The sequence below is a fragment of the Phodopus roborovskii genome, unplaced genomic scaffold, assembly GCF_943737965.1.
Source record: "Phodopus roborovskii unplaced genomic scaffold, PHOROB, whole genome shotgun sequence".
In the NCBI taxonomy this organism is placed as follows: domain Eukaryota; kingdom Metazoa; phylum Chordata; class Mammalia; order Rodentia; family Cricetidae; genus Phodopus; species Phodopus roborovskii.
The window spans coordinates 2,347,938-2,363,752 of record NW_026125572.1 but is presented as its reverse complement, the minus strand read 5'-3'; the positions used below and the strand labels follow the sequence as shown (position 1 = coordinate 2,363,752).

The 15,815-nt window shown below is 38.6% G+C and overlaps 1 protein-coding gene across 7 annotated transcripts in view; it reads right to left on the bottom strand.

Moving 5' to 3' along the window:
- Gria4 (glutamate ionotropic receptor AMPA type subunit 4) overlaps positions 1 to 15,815 on the bottom strand; it is a 345,494-nt gene that overhangs the window by 106,233 nt on the left and 223,446 nt on the right. The window lies entirely within an intron of this gene.

Genomic DNA, 15,815 nt, shown 5'->3' with positions numbered 1-15,815 from the left:
ACTATTCCCTGTGGCCAATAACAATTTTATGAACCCATTTGTTACTTTACACTCTAAACAGAATTTGTTTGGACAAGGGTTTTAATTCTCCCCATTGAAAGGGTAGTAACATTTTTTTTTTTTTTTTTTGGTTTAACTATGGAAGAAAAGATGTATAAGAAAACAGTAGCATGACATGTATTCAGGCTGTATTACTACTGTCAATCTTATTTCATGATTCAGGCAGACTACACAGGTGTGGCATTATTTAATTAAGCTTTCCTTGTCCTGGCAGAAAAAGGGTATGAACTGGGTACAAGATGAATTGTCAACAGGCGAGGAACTGGAAACACAGATTTATAAGATCATAGAGGAGACGGACATTAAATTTAACTGTGACCAAACTTTTAAAAATGCAAAAGAAATTGCACACGTGTCACATGCCTATATAGTAACAGTTGAGAGGTAGAAGTAAGAGCTCAAGGGCAGCTTCCTGTGCATAAGGAAGCAGTTTAAAGCCAGCCAAGGCTATACAACACCTTGTCTCAAAACCCCAAACAAACAAACAAACAAACAACACTTCTCGAAAGGCTGGTGAGGTGGCTCAACAAGTAAAGGTACTTGCCAACAAAGCCTAGTGAATTGAATTCAGTTCCCAGGTTACACGATGGAAGAAAAGAACGGAGTCCTCCAAATTGTCCTATGTCATTTGCAGGCATTCTCTCTCTCTGTGTCTCTGTGTCTCTGTCTCTCTATCTCTGTATTTCTCTGTCTTTGCTCTCTTGCACGCACGCGCGCGCGCGCGCGCGCACACACACACACACACACACACACACACACACAGTAAACAAGTAAAGATGTAAATTTGAAGTGCAATGGCAGCGGCCCCGGCAGTAGTGCTGGGCACCAGGAGGGCTTGCTGAAGCTAGGGCTTGCTGAAGCTTTCTAGATAAGACAAGGAAAGAGCACCACAGAGAAGTCATTTGCGTTGGGTCCTGAAGGTTGAGAAAATGCAGAATTGTAGGAGATGAGGTGCTGGGACGCACCTGAGAAAAGCCGTGCACCCTGCCCTGTTCCTCACCCAAATTTCTTGCAAGTGGAGGGAGACTATCAGTCCCAACAATGTCTTCATAGCTACTCACCCAGCCCCAGTTTTGAGAGCTAAAGAGGAGTTATAATGTGAGTTATAATTTGAGAGATAAGGAGGAAAATGATTCTTTGAATTGATTAAAAAAAAAAAATCCCTTAAACAAAGATTTGTTAGGATCAGAACCTGTTAGCCACTCAGGGTTACTTTATAGCTTGGTGTGAATAAAATGTTCAGTCTAGTCCCTATAAGACAGTTTAATAGCAGTGTGAGTTCATTCTGTATTTCCTGCGTCTGGCTTCTCCTTCTACAGTTTTTTGAGATAGGCTAGAGAATCGGCACAATTCGAAGGGAAAATTTAAAAGTGAGCACATGGTGCTTAGAAGATAAGAGAGAGAACACTTACTGGGTGGCACATGATTGTCAGGTTTAGGGAGTTTCATTTTAAGGTTCTGTTTTCTCTGTCTCTGAGCCCCAAACATTATGATGTGCAGGCAATGCCAACAGATGGAACTGATGATGAGATCATATCTGAAATATAAATTGCCTGATTTCCTGCCAAGTGAATACAGTGGCAGTCAGAATTCATTTCTATTTTAATGAAAAGAATCCCCAAAGAAGAAAGAGGGCATGCTAATTTCAATATGCTTATTCTGGATATGTATTGCTCCATTTAGTCTTTCCTTTTGCACTTCATACCTGTAACTATCTCTTCATATCTTAGCCTGCCATTGCCCTTCTCCCAGCAGCCTGAGAACCTAGGGCTCTCCTGTTTCCTATTTAGTGAATGTGTAATGCCATAGTGTGGAAGCTTCTCCCCCTTTTTTCCTTCCTTTCCTCTTAAAGCTTTAGGATTTGTTTTTGTATATGAGTGTGTGTTTAAATGGATGCATGTGCATATGCATGTGAGGCTTACAGAGGCCAAAAGAGATCATCAGACCCTAGAGTTAGGTTATTTAGTTGTTAGTAGTTGGATGTGGGTGATAGGAATCAAACCCCTGTCCTCAAGAACAGCGAGTGCTCCTAATGTCTCAGCCTTTCAGCCTTCTCCCCTTCCTGCCTTCCTTCCTTCCTGCCTGCCTGCCTTCCTGCCTTCCTTCCTTCCATTGTCCCTCTCTTTCTGTGTGTGCTATATTTGCGTGTGTGTGTGTGTGTGTGTGTGTGTGTGTGTGTGTGTGTGTGTGTGTACTCACTTTTCACCATTGCATGAGACTGTGGAAGCTAGAAGACATTATAAAGTATTTTTATCACCTTTCCATCTGAATCCGGAGTTTGTCATTTCAGCACTGGTGTCATGCTTCGTATTTATAAGGTACTAAAGATTTAAATTCAGTTTCTCATGTTTGTGAACATTCTCTACGAGCCATCTTTCTAGATCCTGGAAGCCTTTTATTTATTAATATAAGAACTCATAACTATCTTCTTCTGTCCTGGGCTTGCTTTCTGTTCATAACTGAAGCAGGGTTCCTTTTATTTATTTATTGGCACTTATGAATATATTATTTGACTTGGAATGAAGGTGTTAAGAAATGGCAATAAACATCTTATTTTGATTTTTCTCTTTTTACATTTATGACCATATCAAAATAATTCTAAGGATTTTTTTTTAACAAAGTGCTGCAAAATGATAGACATGGACCACAGGCAGTGGAAGCATCTATCTGCTCTCTCAGATTAGTTTACAGCTTGGCTCAGCTCTCTACATGCTGCTGTTACTTGTTAGCATTATGTGACTATCAGGCCTCATGTCACAACAAGGGGTCCATGTTGCTATTTTCCTGCTGACATGGCTTTTACAGGATGCAGAGAAATATTCATTTTGATGAAATTTATAAATCTAGACACTACTGAAGGATTCATACTAATAAAATCCAAAGTCAAGCTTCAAGTGCAGTGTTTCACTGTCAAATTGTTCAGATTTGGAAATGATACTATCAGTGAAATAAGACAAAACCCTAGAACACAATTCTGGTTAAATGTCAAAGAAAGCTGGCCATTGAAAAGGCCCATGAATCACGGTCAGAAATAAATGACATGTTTTCAATGCAGGAGGAAGGGCATCACACAGAGCCTCACTAAAGCTTTCAGTCCTTTTACAAAGCAGTTTCACGTTAGTATCTTGTTCATTATTTACTGGCCCTTAGATACATGTGCCTTTTTTATTTGCCACAATATCGGAGAACATATTGACACTAGGAGAAAATCTTGCATGAGGCTACATGATGTAACTTGCTTGTTATATAAACTAGAAATCACAAGACAGGCTGTACACTTTCTACATCGGACTGTGGTTTAGACCTTCAAAGTGTTCAAAAGTGAATGCTACACTTTTGGATGAATGTCACATAGATAGCAAGAATTCATTACTATAAATAGTATTTTACATGTCACTTCAACTTGAATAGCTAATGTTTTAATTTCATATACATTGTTAAAATTTTCTATGTTCAAGATTTTATAATGTGTAACAAGATCAACTAAGACACACATTGTCTCTTTACAATGAATGTGATATCTACAAAACTCATAATAAGGTAACAGACTATATGTAAAATCATAACATTTTGTAAATAAATCAAAAGTAATCAAAATATTATACACTAAAGTAGGTCACATCCAGGTACACTCACATTATTGGATTACAGTGGATAATCAGCCTTCCCGTACTTATTCAAGAACACTGTGGAGCAATATAAGGCATCTACATCATGGTATCTCATAACCATGATTATGTTAAATAGAATGGCAGCCAGGCTAATGGCCCTATACTGCAGCATGCTGCATCCTTGCACGCCAAATCCTATGTCATCCATGGAAAGTCACCTCAGCAATATTCCTTCTTCACCATGAGTTAGGGTTATTTGATTTTGGCTTTGTAAGACTTACTTCATGTACCTGTCTGTACACAAATCAGCAGGAGGACAAAAGGAGGAATTTATGCCAGAGAGGAAATCAGCTAAAAAAGACAGAAGTTATCTGGATTCTATAAAATGTTTCATCTGGATTAAGACCAGAAAGTGCCTGCTGTGTTTTCAGTGGCGTAGTTATGAACAGGCAGCACAATGCCAGATCCATAAATCATGGTTCAGAGGAGTAGGGCATTGAGGAGAAAAGGGAAGGGGTGAGGACACACAATGCATTAATGACTGTAAGCAGAGTAGCAGGGTTGGAGGATGAAGCAAATGCTACATGTTGAATGTGGGATAGAGAAATGTCTAGGTTATAGAAATGTATGTGTGTGTGTGTGTATGTGCCAGAGAGACAGAGAGAGACAGAAAGACAGAGAGAAAGACAGAGAGAGGCAGAGAGAGAGACAGAGAGAGGCAGAGACAGAGACAGAGAGGTAGACAGACACAGAGAGAAGAGCGCTCTGATTCTTTCCCATAGGTGTTGTTGAGCCTGAAAACGAGTGACGTAAAATGGTAGTCACGTGCCCCTACTCATAGCCATGGTCACTGCTTTATATACTTTTATAAACTGCCACACAGTGATCTGCCCTCTTGTATGGCACATGGATTTGAGGAAAAGCCCGCTTCATGCTGATGAGTGAGCTGAGTCAAAGGCCTGAGAATGATAGTAAAATCCTTACTGCATTTAATGTCACCTTGCTGGAAACACAATAAGGATTTAGCAACTATTTCATCTGGACACTTGCCAAAGCAGTTTGCTACTGAAGTAACATGTTTAAAGGGCAGAGCCTTGACCCCAAGATCTCAGCACATAGCAAGAAAACCTGACCTGTCAGCCTGGACTCACTTAGCAGCAGCCCTGACTACAGAGTTGACTTGAGGGGCAGTTCAGGAAGCCTGTACTGAAACAAACATGGTTTCCTTTCCAATGTTGGCTGAACAATCCATGTACACTTGGGACAAAAGAAAGGGGCTAACTTTTCTACCAATACTCAAGAGTTCAAACATAAAATCTACTTTGAAAGCTGAACCGAATGCTACATTTAAATATGGTTTGAGGTCCCGAAAATATCTTGTATTACTGATGGTACTATTTCTCTCTCTCCAATACATTGCAGTGTTCCTTCACAGTTCAGATGACAACTGACAAAGGAACCCAGGACATTAGATCTGCAAAGCAGTGTAGCAAGGATTGTAGGCTATTTTCTGGTAGTGAGCAGTGGGATTTTAAATGGGGAGAGAGACACTCAAAACAAATATTTTTATCCCATCTTGTTCATCTGGAGATACTACTGTGACTAAGTGTCAGTTGATAGGATGCGTGGAAGCTTCCAAGTACTTTCCTGTCATCTTGCACAAGAGTGTGAATCCCACCCTTGGCTGCAGGTCCCAGCTGTAAGTAATGGAATAACACTATTCTGTTTGTTTGTTCTTTGTTATTTTATTAAGTATTTAAGATTAATTTGTTTTTACATTCTGACTCTTGTAATTTTTTAAAGATAATTTTTTTTTTTTACTTTTGAGATTATAATACAGCTACAAAATTTTACCCTACCATTTCTTCCCTCCAAGTACTCCCATATAGCCCTCCTTCCTCTTTTTAAATTCATGGCCACAAATTTTACTGATTGTTGTTACAAACATTAAAAAGTACGTATCTTTCACAATTCAATTCTAATTTATATTTTATATACTATGAAGGTTTTTTATGATTTGTCGGTCTTACTATTCTTTTAAACATTTATATCTTTTAATTAAAATATTATCAAAGTACTTTTCTTTAATCTTTCTGCAAGAACACTTTATAAGGAACTTAGGTTGTTGATTTAGTGTCATGAACTTAACTTCAATGACAGTCTTTCTAATCTTTTTAATGAAAATAATAAACCTATCTTCTTTCTTGGCCATTAGATGACAGAAGCAGAATCTCCTGCTAGTTTCAACTGAACCTAATTTGATAACATATTCAAGTATTCGCAACAGTTTTCAAAAGATTGAAGGAAACAAAGTGCTACTTCCTTCTATTTGTCTAGGTCTTTTCTGAAACTGGTCCACTAGAGATTTTTATTTCTGTACTTCTAATTATTGAGTCTATTAATTTCTAATGTGATGTGTAAGTGTCATTATTGTTTGTCAACTTGACATAATTTAAAATCATCATGGACATGAACATTTGTGAATGAGTTCCTACTTTAGGTTAATTGAGATGGGAAGACCCACCTTGAATGTGGGTGGTGTCTTTCTGCAGACAAGAGTCCCAGGTTGATAAAGAGAAGGTAGCTGTGCCCCAGTTTTCTTCTTATTGACTATAGCTGTAGGAGACCAGTTGCCTCTCACATCTTCTAGCATACCTTCCCCTCCATGGACTGGAGTTACTCAAACTGAAATTCTAAATAAACCATTATTCTTTTTTTGAAGTTTTTGATCTCAAAAAAAAAGAAGAAAAGAAAAAGAGAGAAAAGTAAAAACAAATACACCTGTCTTATATAGCAACTAGAATTTCTATAAAAGAGATTCTGTAGCAGTTTTTTGTATGTTTTTCAATATTCTAGTATTGTTTTATAATACATGCCAGTATGTGATTATTCTTGTCCCTTAAATGTCTTTTGAACTGCTTTCCGCCACTGTCTTCATGCTGTTCACTGAAAGAGCCTTCATGGATTCAACCATGCATTCCAGAGCAAATGTCTTCACAGAACCCGACTGCTCTATTTAGACTGTTTTCTCCCTTCTTTGCTCTGGTTTGTTTTCTACAGAGAAATAGATGAAAAGAAGGTGTGAAGTTGTATGGGTGAGGAGGTGAGAAGAACTCAGATGATGAGGGGCAGAAAACTGTGATCAGAATAGACTATATGAAAAAAAATCTATTTTTAATTAAAAGAATAAAAAAGAGGAAGAAAACATTTTAGATGCCAATAAGAACAATTAAATAAAATTAGCTTTTTCTGTAAGTGGCCATACAATAAATAATAATAATAATACTGATAATAATGAAATACCAACTCGTGTACATAATCCCACAATCCATAGCAGACAACTTTCTGCAGAAATAGGCTCTCATAGACTTCTTTATATGTCACCTGTCTTACAAAGACATTATTCTTCTGAGCTTCTTGATAGCCTCATGCCTCTCTATGAACTGCCCTCTAAGTTATTCATGCATTCCATCATCGACGATCTTCTTGGTCAGGTTTTGAGCATAAGAATAGCTCAAAACTTCATTAATCCAGTCTGGTGGGGAATAGAGATTCTCCTCTGACCATCATTCAAATATATAATTAGAAACTGAGATAAAAGATGTCCAGGAGCATCAAATATTTCTTGTATCACTGCAAGAAAAGATACATAGACATGCACAATGTACATGCACACATGTGCATGCATGCATGTGTACATACATAACACACACACACACACACACACACACACACACACACACACACACACGGGTAAGGGAGGGTGTTGTCTTCCAGGAAGGATCAACAAAATCTGTCAAGTCATTTTGGAGTAGGGAATAGACCCTCCTGCCTCTAGGTTAGTTCATTCATGCACTAGGAACACATCTTGATTCCACTGTCAGAGGTCCCTTAGACTGTCCAGGCCTTCTAACTGAGACCCTTGCTCAGGGGGTTTGAGTCAGTCCAATACTGATTTCCTCAGCTATCAGTCTGGAGGTCCATTAGCTCCCTCTTGTACAGATCATCTATCTCTGTGGGTTCCTGTAGCCTGGTATTGACCCCTTTTCTTATCACTTCTCACTCTCTGCAACTGTATTCTAGGAGTTCGACTTAGTGTTTAGATGTGGGTGTCTGCTTCTGTTTCCATCAGCTACTAGATGAAGGCTTTATGATGACATATAAGTTAGTTATCAATCTCATTATCAGGGAAGGGCATATAAGGTAGCCTCTCCACTGTTGCTCAGATTGTAAGTTGGTGCCATCCTTGTAGGTCTCTGGATATTTCTATAGAGTCAGTTTTCTCTTCAAATCTATACTAGCTCCCATTATTATGATTTCTCCTTATTTTTCTCTCATCTATTTATACCCCAACTCAATCTTCCTGGTCCCAGTATTTTCCTCTCCTCCCCTTCACTTTCTCCTATCTCCCTGTCCACTCACTGCACCCCCCACACCCAATATGCTCAGGAGATCTTGTTCTTATCCCCTTCTGTGAAGGACCTTATGTGACTCTCTTAGGTTACTCCTTGTATCCTACTTTCTCTGGTGGGGTGAATTATAGACTGGTGATCCATTGCTCTATGTCTGAAATCCATATATGAGTGAGTACATACCATGATACTCTTATTATGACTGGGTTACCTCACTTCCTCACTTAGGATGGTTTCTTCAAGTTCCATCCATTTGACTGAAAATTTCAAGATTTATTGCTGGGTTTTTTGTTTTTTTGGCTGAGTAGAAGTCCATAGTGTAAATGTGTCACATCTTCTTTACCCATTCTTCAGTTGAGGGGCATCTAGGTTGCTTATAGTGTCTTGCTATTACAAATAATGCTGCTATGAACAAGCTGAACAGATTTCTTTGTTGCATGGGTGTGGATCATTTGGGTATATGCCTATGATGGGGATTGTGGTAGACTCCCATTTTCCTGAGGAACCACCATACTGATCTCCAAAATGGCTGTACAAATTTGCTCTCCCACCAGCAGTGGAGGAGTGTTCTCCTTTCTCCACATCCTCTCTAGCATAAGTTGTCATTGGTGTTCCTAATTTTAGCCATTCTGGCAGGAGTAAGATGGCATCTCAGAGTTGTCTTGATTTGGATTTCCCTGATAGCTAAGGATGTTGAACACTTTATGAAGTGTTCTTCACCCTTTTTGATTTCCTCTATTTAAAAGTCTTTCTTCAGTTCTGTACCCAATTTTTAATAGGGTTATTTGGTGTTTTGGTAACTAGTTTTTCGAGTTCTTTGTATATTTTGGAGATCAGCCCTCTGTCAGGTGTGGGTTTGGTGAAAATATTTTCCTAGTGTATGAACTGCCCTTTGGTCTTGTTGACTATGTCCTTTGCCTTACAAAAGCTTCTCAGTTTGTCGATCTCAGTGTTTGTGCTACTGGCGCTGTGTTCAGGAAGCAATCTCATGTACCAATTTCTTCAAGGGTACTTCCCGCTTTATCTTCTAAGAGGTTCAGTGTGGCTGGATATATTTTCAGAACTTTGATCCATTTGCAGTTAACTTGTGTTCATGGCGATAGACATGGTTCTATCTGCAGTCTTCTACACACCATCATCCAGTTATGCCAGCGCCATTTGTTAAAGATGCTTTCTTCCTTCATTCTATACTTTTAGCTGTTTTGTCAAAAATCAGTTGTTCCTAGGTGTGTAGGTTAATAAAAGGATTTTCTATTTGATTCCATTGGTCTACCTATCTATTTTTGTGCCAATACCAAGCTGTTTTCAGAAATATAGCTCTATAGTAGAGCTTGAAGTGAGGGATGGTGATGCCTCTTGAAGTTGCTTTATTGTACAGGGTTGTTTTGGCTATCCTGGGTCTTTTGTTTTTCCATATAATGTTGAGTATTATCCTTTCAAGAACAGTAAAGGGGCATGAGGGATCTTTCTATTTTCTGGTATTTTCTTTAATTTCATTTTTTAAAGACAAAAAGTTCTTGCTATATAGGTCTTTCACTTGTTTGATAAACATTACCCCGATACTTTATGTTGTTTGTGGCCATTATAAAGGATGACGTTTGTTTGATTTCTTTCTTAGCCCCTTTTTCATCTATATATAGTAGGGATATTGACTTTTTTGACTTAATCTTGTATCCTGATAATTTGCTGATAGTGTTTATCAGCTGTAGGAATTCCTTGGTAGAGTTTTTCGGGTCACTTATGAACACTCACAGCATCTGCTAATAATGACAGCTTGTCTTCATCCTTTCCTATTTTTTTTTTTTTTTATTATTTTACATGTCGATCCCAGTTCCCTCTCCCTCCCTCCCTCCCTCCCCCCAAGCCTTCCCTCCCTCCTTCCCTCCCTTTTGCCCTCTCTACCCTCTCCCATGCACTCTAAACACCCTCCCCTCCCAACCCCCCACCACAATACAATATGTAGGGGAATGTCATCCAGTTGGGGTCATGTAGATCTGACAGGTCCTGTGAAGTAGGGACTAGGGCTTCTCTCCTATCTCTAGAATAAGGCAGTTATCCCTCCATGGGGGATATGTTTGCAAAGTCCTTTTGTGCACCAGGGATACATCCTGGCTCCACTGTCTGAGGTCTCTTAGACTGCTCAGACCTTCTGGCTGAGACCCATATTCAGGGGGGTCCGAGTCAGACCCCTGTTGGCTTCCCAGCTATCAGTCTAGTGGCCCTTAGCTCCTCCTTGTTCAGGTAAGCTGTCTCTATGTACTTCTACCGCATGGTCTTGTCCTCTCCATCTGCTTCTGGGTTCTAGTTTGACTCAGTGTTTATGTATGGGTGTTTGCTCCTGTTTTCAACAGGCATTAGTTGAGGACTCCATGGAGAAGTTAGTTGTTGATCTCACTCTCCGGGAAGGGTATTTAAAATGGGCTGGAGAGATGGCTCAGCCGTTAAAGGCTAGGCTCACAACCAAAAACATCCTTTCCTATTTTTATCTCCTTGATCTCCTTTTGTTGTCTCATTGTTCTAGCTCGAACTTCAATTACAGTATTGAAGAGATATGGAGAGAGTGGCTAGGCTTGTCTTTTTCCTGATTTTGGTTGGAATCGCCTTAAGCGTCTTTACATTCAGTTGGATGTTGGCTGTTGGTTTACTGTATAATGCTTTTATTATGTTTAGGCATGTTCCTGTTATTCCTGGTCTCTCAAAGACCTTTATCATGAAAGGATGTTGGATTTTGTCAAATGCTTTTTCAGCATCTAGTGAGATGTCATGTGGTTTTTTTCTTTTTCAGTTTGTTTATATGGTGGATCACAATGATAGATTTTTGTATGTTAAACCATTCCTGCATTTGGCGATGAAGCCTACTTGCTCATGTTGGATTATTTCTCTGATGTATTTTTGGATTGTATTTGCCAGTATTTTAATGAGTATTTTTACATCAATGTTCATGAGGGATATTGGTCTGTAGTTTTAGTTATGTCTTTGTGTGGCTTGGGTACCAAGGTAATAGTAGCTTCTATTTTTTGGAACAGTTTGAGGAGTATTGCTATTAACACTTCTTTGTACTTCTGATATAATTCTCACTGATTTGCATGTTCTCTGCTGCTTTTTGCTTAGTTTGGATAAAGTTTTGTCTATCTTGTTGATATTCTTGAAAAACCAACTCTTTGTTACATTGATTCTTTGTATTGTTTTCCAGGTTTCTACTTTATTGTTTTCAACCCTCAAATTGATTATTTACTGATTATTTACTCCTCCCAGGTGAGTTTGTTTCTTTTTGTTGTAAGGCTTTCAGTTGTGTTGTTAATTCTCTAATGTGACTATCCTCAGTTTTCTTCATACGGGTACTTAATAGAATGAACTTTCCTCATATCACTGTTGTCAAAGTGTCCTGCACGTTCAGGTATGTTGTGGCTTCATTCTCATTGAATTTAAGGAAATCTATAATTTTTTCTTTAGGTCTTCCATGACTCAGGAATGGTGCATTTGCACATTATTCAGTTTCCATGAGTTTGTAGGATTTCTGGAATTTGTGTTGTTGTTGAATTCCAATTTTAAAGCATGATGGTCTGATAAGATACAGGGGATTATTCCAATTTTTTTGTATCTCTTCATGTTTGTTATGTTGCCTAGTATGTGGTCGATTTTTTAGAGAAGGTTCCATGTGAAGCTGATAAGAAGGCATATTCTTCTGTGTTTGGATGGAATGTTCTATAGATGTCTGTTAAACACAATTTGGACATAACTTCTGTTAGTTCTTTTACTGCTTTGTTAAATTTCTGTCTGGAGGTCCTGTCTCATGGTGAGAGTGGGGTGCTGAAGTCTCCCACTATGAGTGGGTGAGGTTTTAGATGAGCTTTGATTTTTACAAATGTGGGTGCCTTTGTATTTGGAGTATAGATGTTCAGAATTGAGACTTTGTAGTGATGGACTTCTCCTGTGATAAATATGAAATGACCTTCTTCATCCCTTTTGATTTATATTGGTTTGAAGTCTAACTTGTTAAATATTAGGTTAGTTACACCTGTTTGCTTTTTGGGTCCATTTGATTGCAAGATCTTTTCTCAACCCTTTACCCTGAGGAAATATCTGTCTTTGACGCTTAGATGTGCTTCTTGTATGCAATAGAAGGATGGATTCTGTCTTTTCATCCATTCTGTTAGTGTGTGTCTTTTTATAAGTGAATTAAAATCATTAACGTTGACAGAAAGTAAGGACCATTGATTGTTAATTCTTGTTTGTTTTAGAATTTTTTTGGCAGTGGTATTGTGAGTATATTTGCCCTGCTTTTTCTTTTGGGTCCTGGTAAATAGGGATTATCTTTTGCCTATGTCTTTGTGGGTGTAGTTCACTTCCTTCATTGGAGTTTTCCTCCAGAAATTTATGTGGGGCTGGATTTGTGAACCTGTATTATGAAAATCTTGCTTTGCCATTTAATATCTTATTTTCTCCATCTATAGTGATTGGGCATTTTGCTGGGTATAGTATCCTGGGCTGGCATCCATGGGCTCTTAGTATTGTAGAACATCTATCCAGGACATTCTGGCCTTGTGAGTTTCCATGGAGAAGTCAGGTGTAATTTTGATAAGTCTGTCTTTATATGTTACCAGGTCTTTTTCCTTTCTTGCCCTTAATATTCTTTCTTCATTCTGTATGTTAGGTGTTTGATTATTATGTGGGGAGAGTGATTTTTTTTTTTTTTTGGTCCAGTCTATTTGTTGTTTGGCATTCTTTTTATACTTTCATAGGTATATCCTTCTTCAGATTGGGAAAGTCTTCTTCAATGATTTTGTTGAATATGTTGTTTGGACCTTTATGCTCAGCTTCTTTGCCTTCTTCTTTGCATATTCATCTTAGGTGTGGCCTATTCACAGTGTTCCACATTTCCTGGATGTTTTGTGTGAAGGCTTTGTTTGATTTAAGAGTTTCTATGGTTGGTGAATCTACTTCCTCTAGCTTATCTTCAGCGCCTGAGATTCTTTCTTCCATCTCTTTTTATCTTGTTGGTTTTGCTTGCATCTGTAGTTCCTGATCGTTTACCCAGTTTTCTATTTCCAGCATTCCCTCAATTGGTGTTTTCTTTATTGTCTCTATTTCAATTTTCAGGTCTTGAAGTGTTTGAATTGTTTCCTTCATCTGTTTGATTGATTTTTTTTTCTTTTCTTTTTTTGTTTTAGTTTTGTTTTATTTTATTTTATTTTTTTGATTTTTTTTCCCCTCTTGGCTGTCTTTATTTTCTGTAAAAAGATTTGTTATTTTTTTTGCATTTTTTGCTTGTTTATTTCCTGTATTTCTTCCAATTTTTTGTTTGTTTTTTTTCTTCTATTTCTTTAAGGGTTTTCACATATCTTCTTTAATTGCCTTTATCATTTTATTAAGTTATTTTTCAGGTAGTTTTCTTCTGGTTCATCTGCTTTGGTGTGTTCAGGTCTAGTTCATGTAGAGGCCCTAGATTCTAGTGGTCCCATACTGGTCTTTCTATTGTTGGGTGTTTTCTTGTATTACCTTCTTCCCATTGCTTCTTCCAGTGGGTGCAGGTGGATTCTCTCTCTCTCTCTCTACCCTGCTCTCCTGGTGGGTGTATGTGGGACAGGAGTTTCATGTCTGTTACTCTGGATGATCCAAGTCCTCTTGGAGTTCTCTCCTCTGGCAGAGGTCAATCTATTGGGTCCAAAGATCAGGCGAGTGTGGCCTCAAGCTGGTCCTTTCTTGCAGAGTTCTGGAGGTGATGGGATCCAAAGAAGAGGCTAGTGCAGCCTCAAGATGGTCATGCATGCTTAGGTCAGTCTGGTGTGCTCAGAGCAAACTCAGGACATTGCACTGAGGTTGAAGGGTACTTGTACTCTGGCCCAACACTCACCAGGAGCAGCAGGCCAGCAGGACAAAGGGTGGGGGGGATAACTCTATTTAATATGTATTTGTTTATTAGACCATAAAAGAATGGAGAGGAACTGGAGAAATACTCTATTTAGGCAGAATGAATTCATGAGTACAGGAACCCTAACTCTGCATTTCTTAGCCTAAAATTATTCTTGACTAATGATTTTCAGTTTCCATAATCAATATTTACAGAAACCACATTGTATCATTAATGAAAGACAAAACAAGCTGCCAAAAAATCAGAATTAAAGCAAGTGCAGAAACTATATCTGAAAGAGCTTGATTCTAGATGAGCAATAAAAATGTATGCAAGGTGATAGATATGTATCTATTTTCATTATTCTACACGTTGACAATTAGTTATACCAAAGCCATTTGTTGAAGATGCTTTATTTTTTCCAGTGTGTGTTTCTGCTTTCTTTATAAAAAAAATCAGTTGCACATGGGAAGTAGGGGGGCAGTGAATGGAGAGAGTACTAGGAGAAAGAGAAGGGGAGGCGAGGAAAGCACGTGCAACTAGGAAGATTGAGTCAGGGTAGGAATAGAAGACAATAGAGAGAGAGAGAGAGAGAGAGAGAGAGAGAGAGAGAGAGAGAGAGAGAGAGAGAGAGAGAGAAAGAGAGAGAGAGAACATAAAAGAGGGAGCCATTATTGGTTTGAAGAGAAAACTGAATCTAAAGAAAGGTCTATAGGCCTACAAGACTGACTCCAACTAACATTTTGAGCAACAGTGGAAAGTCTACAATAAATGCCCTTCCATGATAATGAGATCAACAACTACCTTATCCACCATCATGGAGCCCTCATCTAGTACCTGTCGAAAACAGAAGCATACACCCATAACTAAACACTGAGTCATACTAGAATCCAGATGCAGAGAGAGAGAGAGAGAGAGAGAGAGAGGACAAGACCAGGTGGCAGAAACACATAGAGACAGCTGACCTGAACAAGGAAGAGCTAATAGCCCCCCCAGACTGATAGCTGGGAATCCAGCATGGCTGACTCAGACCCTCTGAATATGGGTCTCAGCTAGAAGGACTGAGCAGTCTAAAGGATTTCAGACAGTAGTAACGAAAAATTCCTGGTGCACAAAAGGACTTTGTGGCACATCCCACATGGAGGGATACTTCCTTAACCTAAAGAAAGGAGAGAAGTCCTAGTCCCTACTTTAAATGTCTTGACAGATTTACATGACCCCACCTGGATGGCATTGCCCTACATGTGGAATGGGGTTGGGGGGTGGGAGAGGAGAGTGGTCAGGGTGCATGTGAAGGTGAGAGAGGGTAAGAGGGAGGGAGGGAGGGATGGAGAGGAACCTGGGGTCAATATGTAAAATAACAATAATAATAAAATAATAAAAAGTAAGTTGTCGATAGGTGTGTATATTTACATATGGTTCTTCAGTTTATTCTATTGATCAGCCTGTCTGTTTTTATTCCACTGCCATGTTGTTTGTATTACTATAGCTCTATAGTACAGCTTGAAATCAGTGATGGTGATGATTTTAGCCTATCTTTTATTGTTCAGGATTATTTTACCTATCCAGTAATTTTTGTTTTACTATATGAAGTTGAGTATTGTTATTTCAAAGTCTGTAAGGAATTGTGGTGGAATTTTGATGGAGGTTGTTTTGAATCTGTAGATTGCTTTTGGAAGGATGGCCATTTTTACTATGTTAACCTGGCTGTGCCGTGAACAAGGGAGATTTTCCATCCTCTGACATCTTCTTCAATGACTTGAAATTTTAAACAAACAAATAAAAAACTGTCCAGACAAGAAGCTATTGAAGAGAGTTCTTAAAAGTTGTGATAAAATGCAAAAGGTAAAGCTCTTCACAGTTGATGGCTTTTGACAAAAA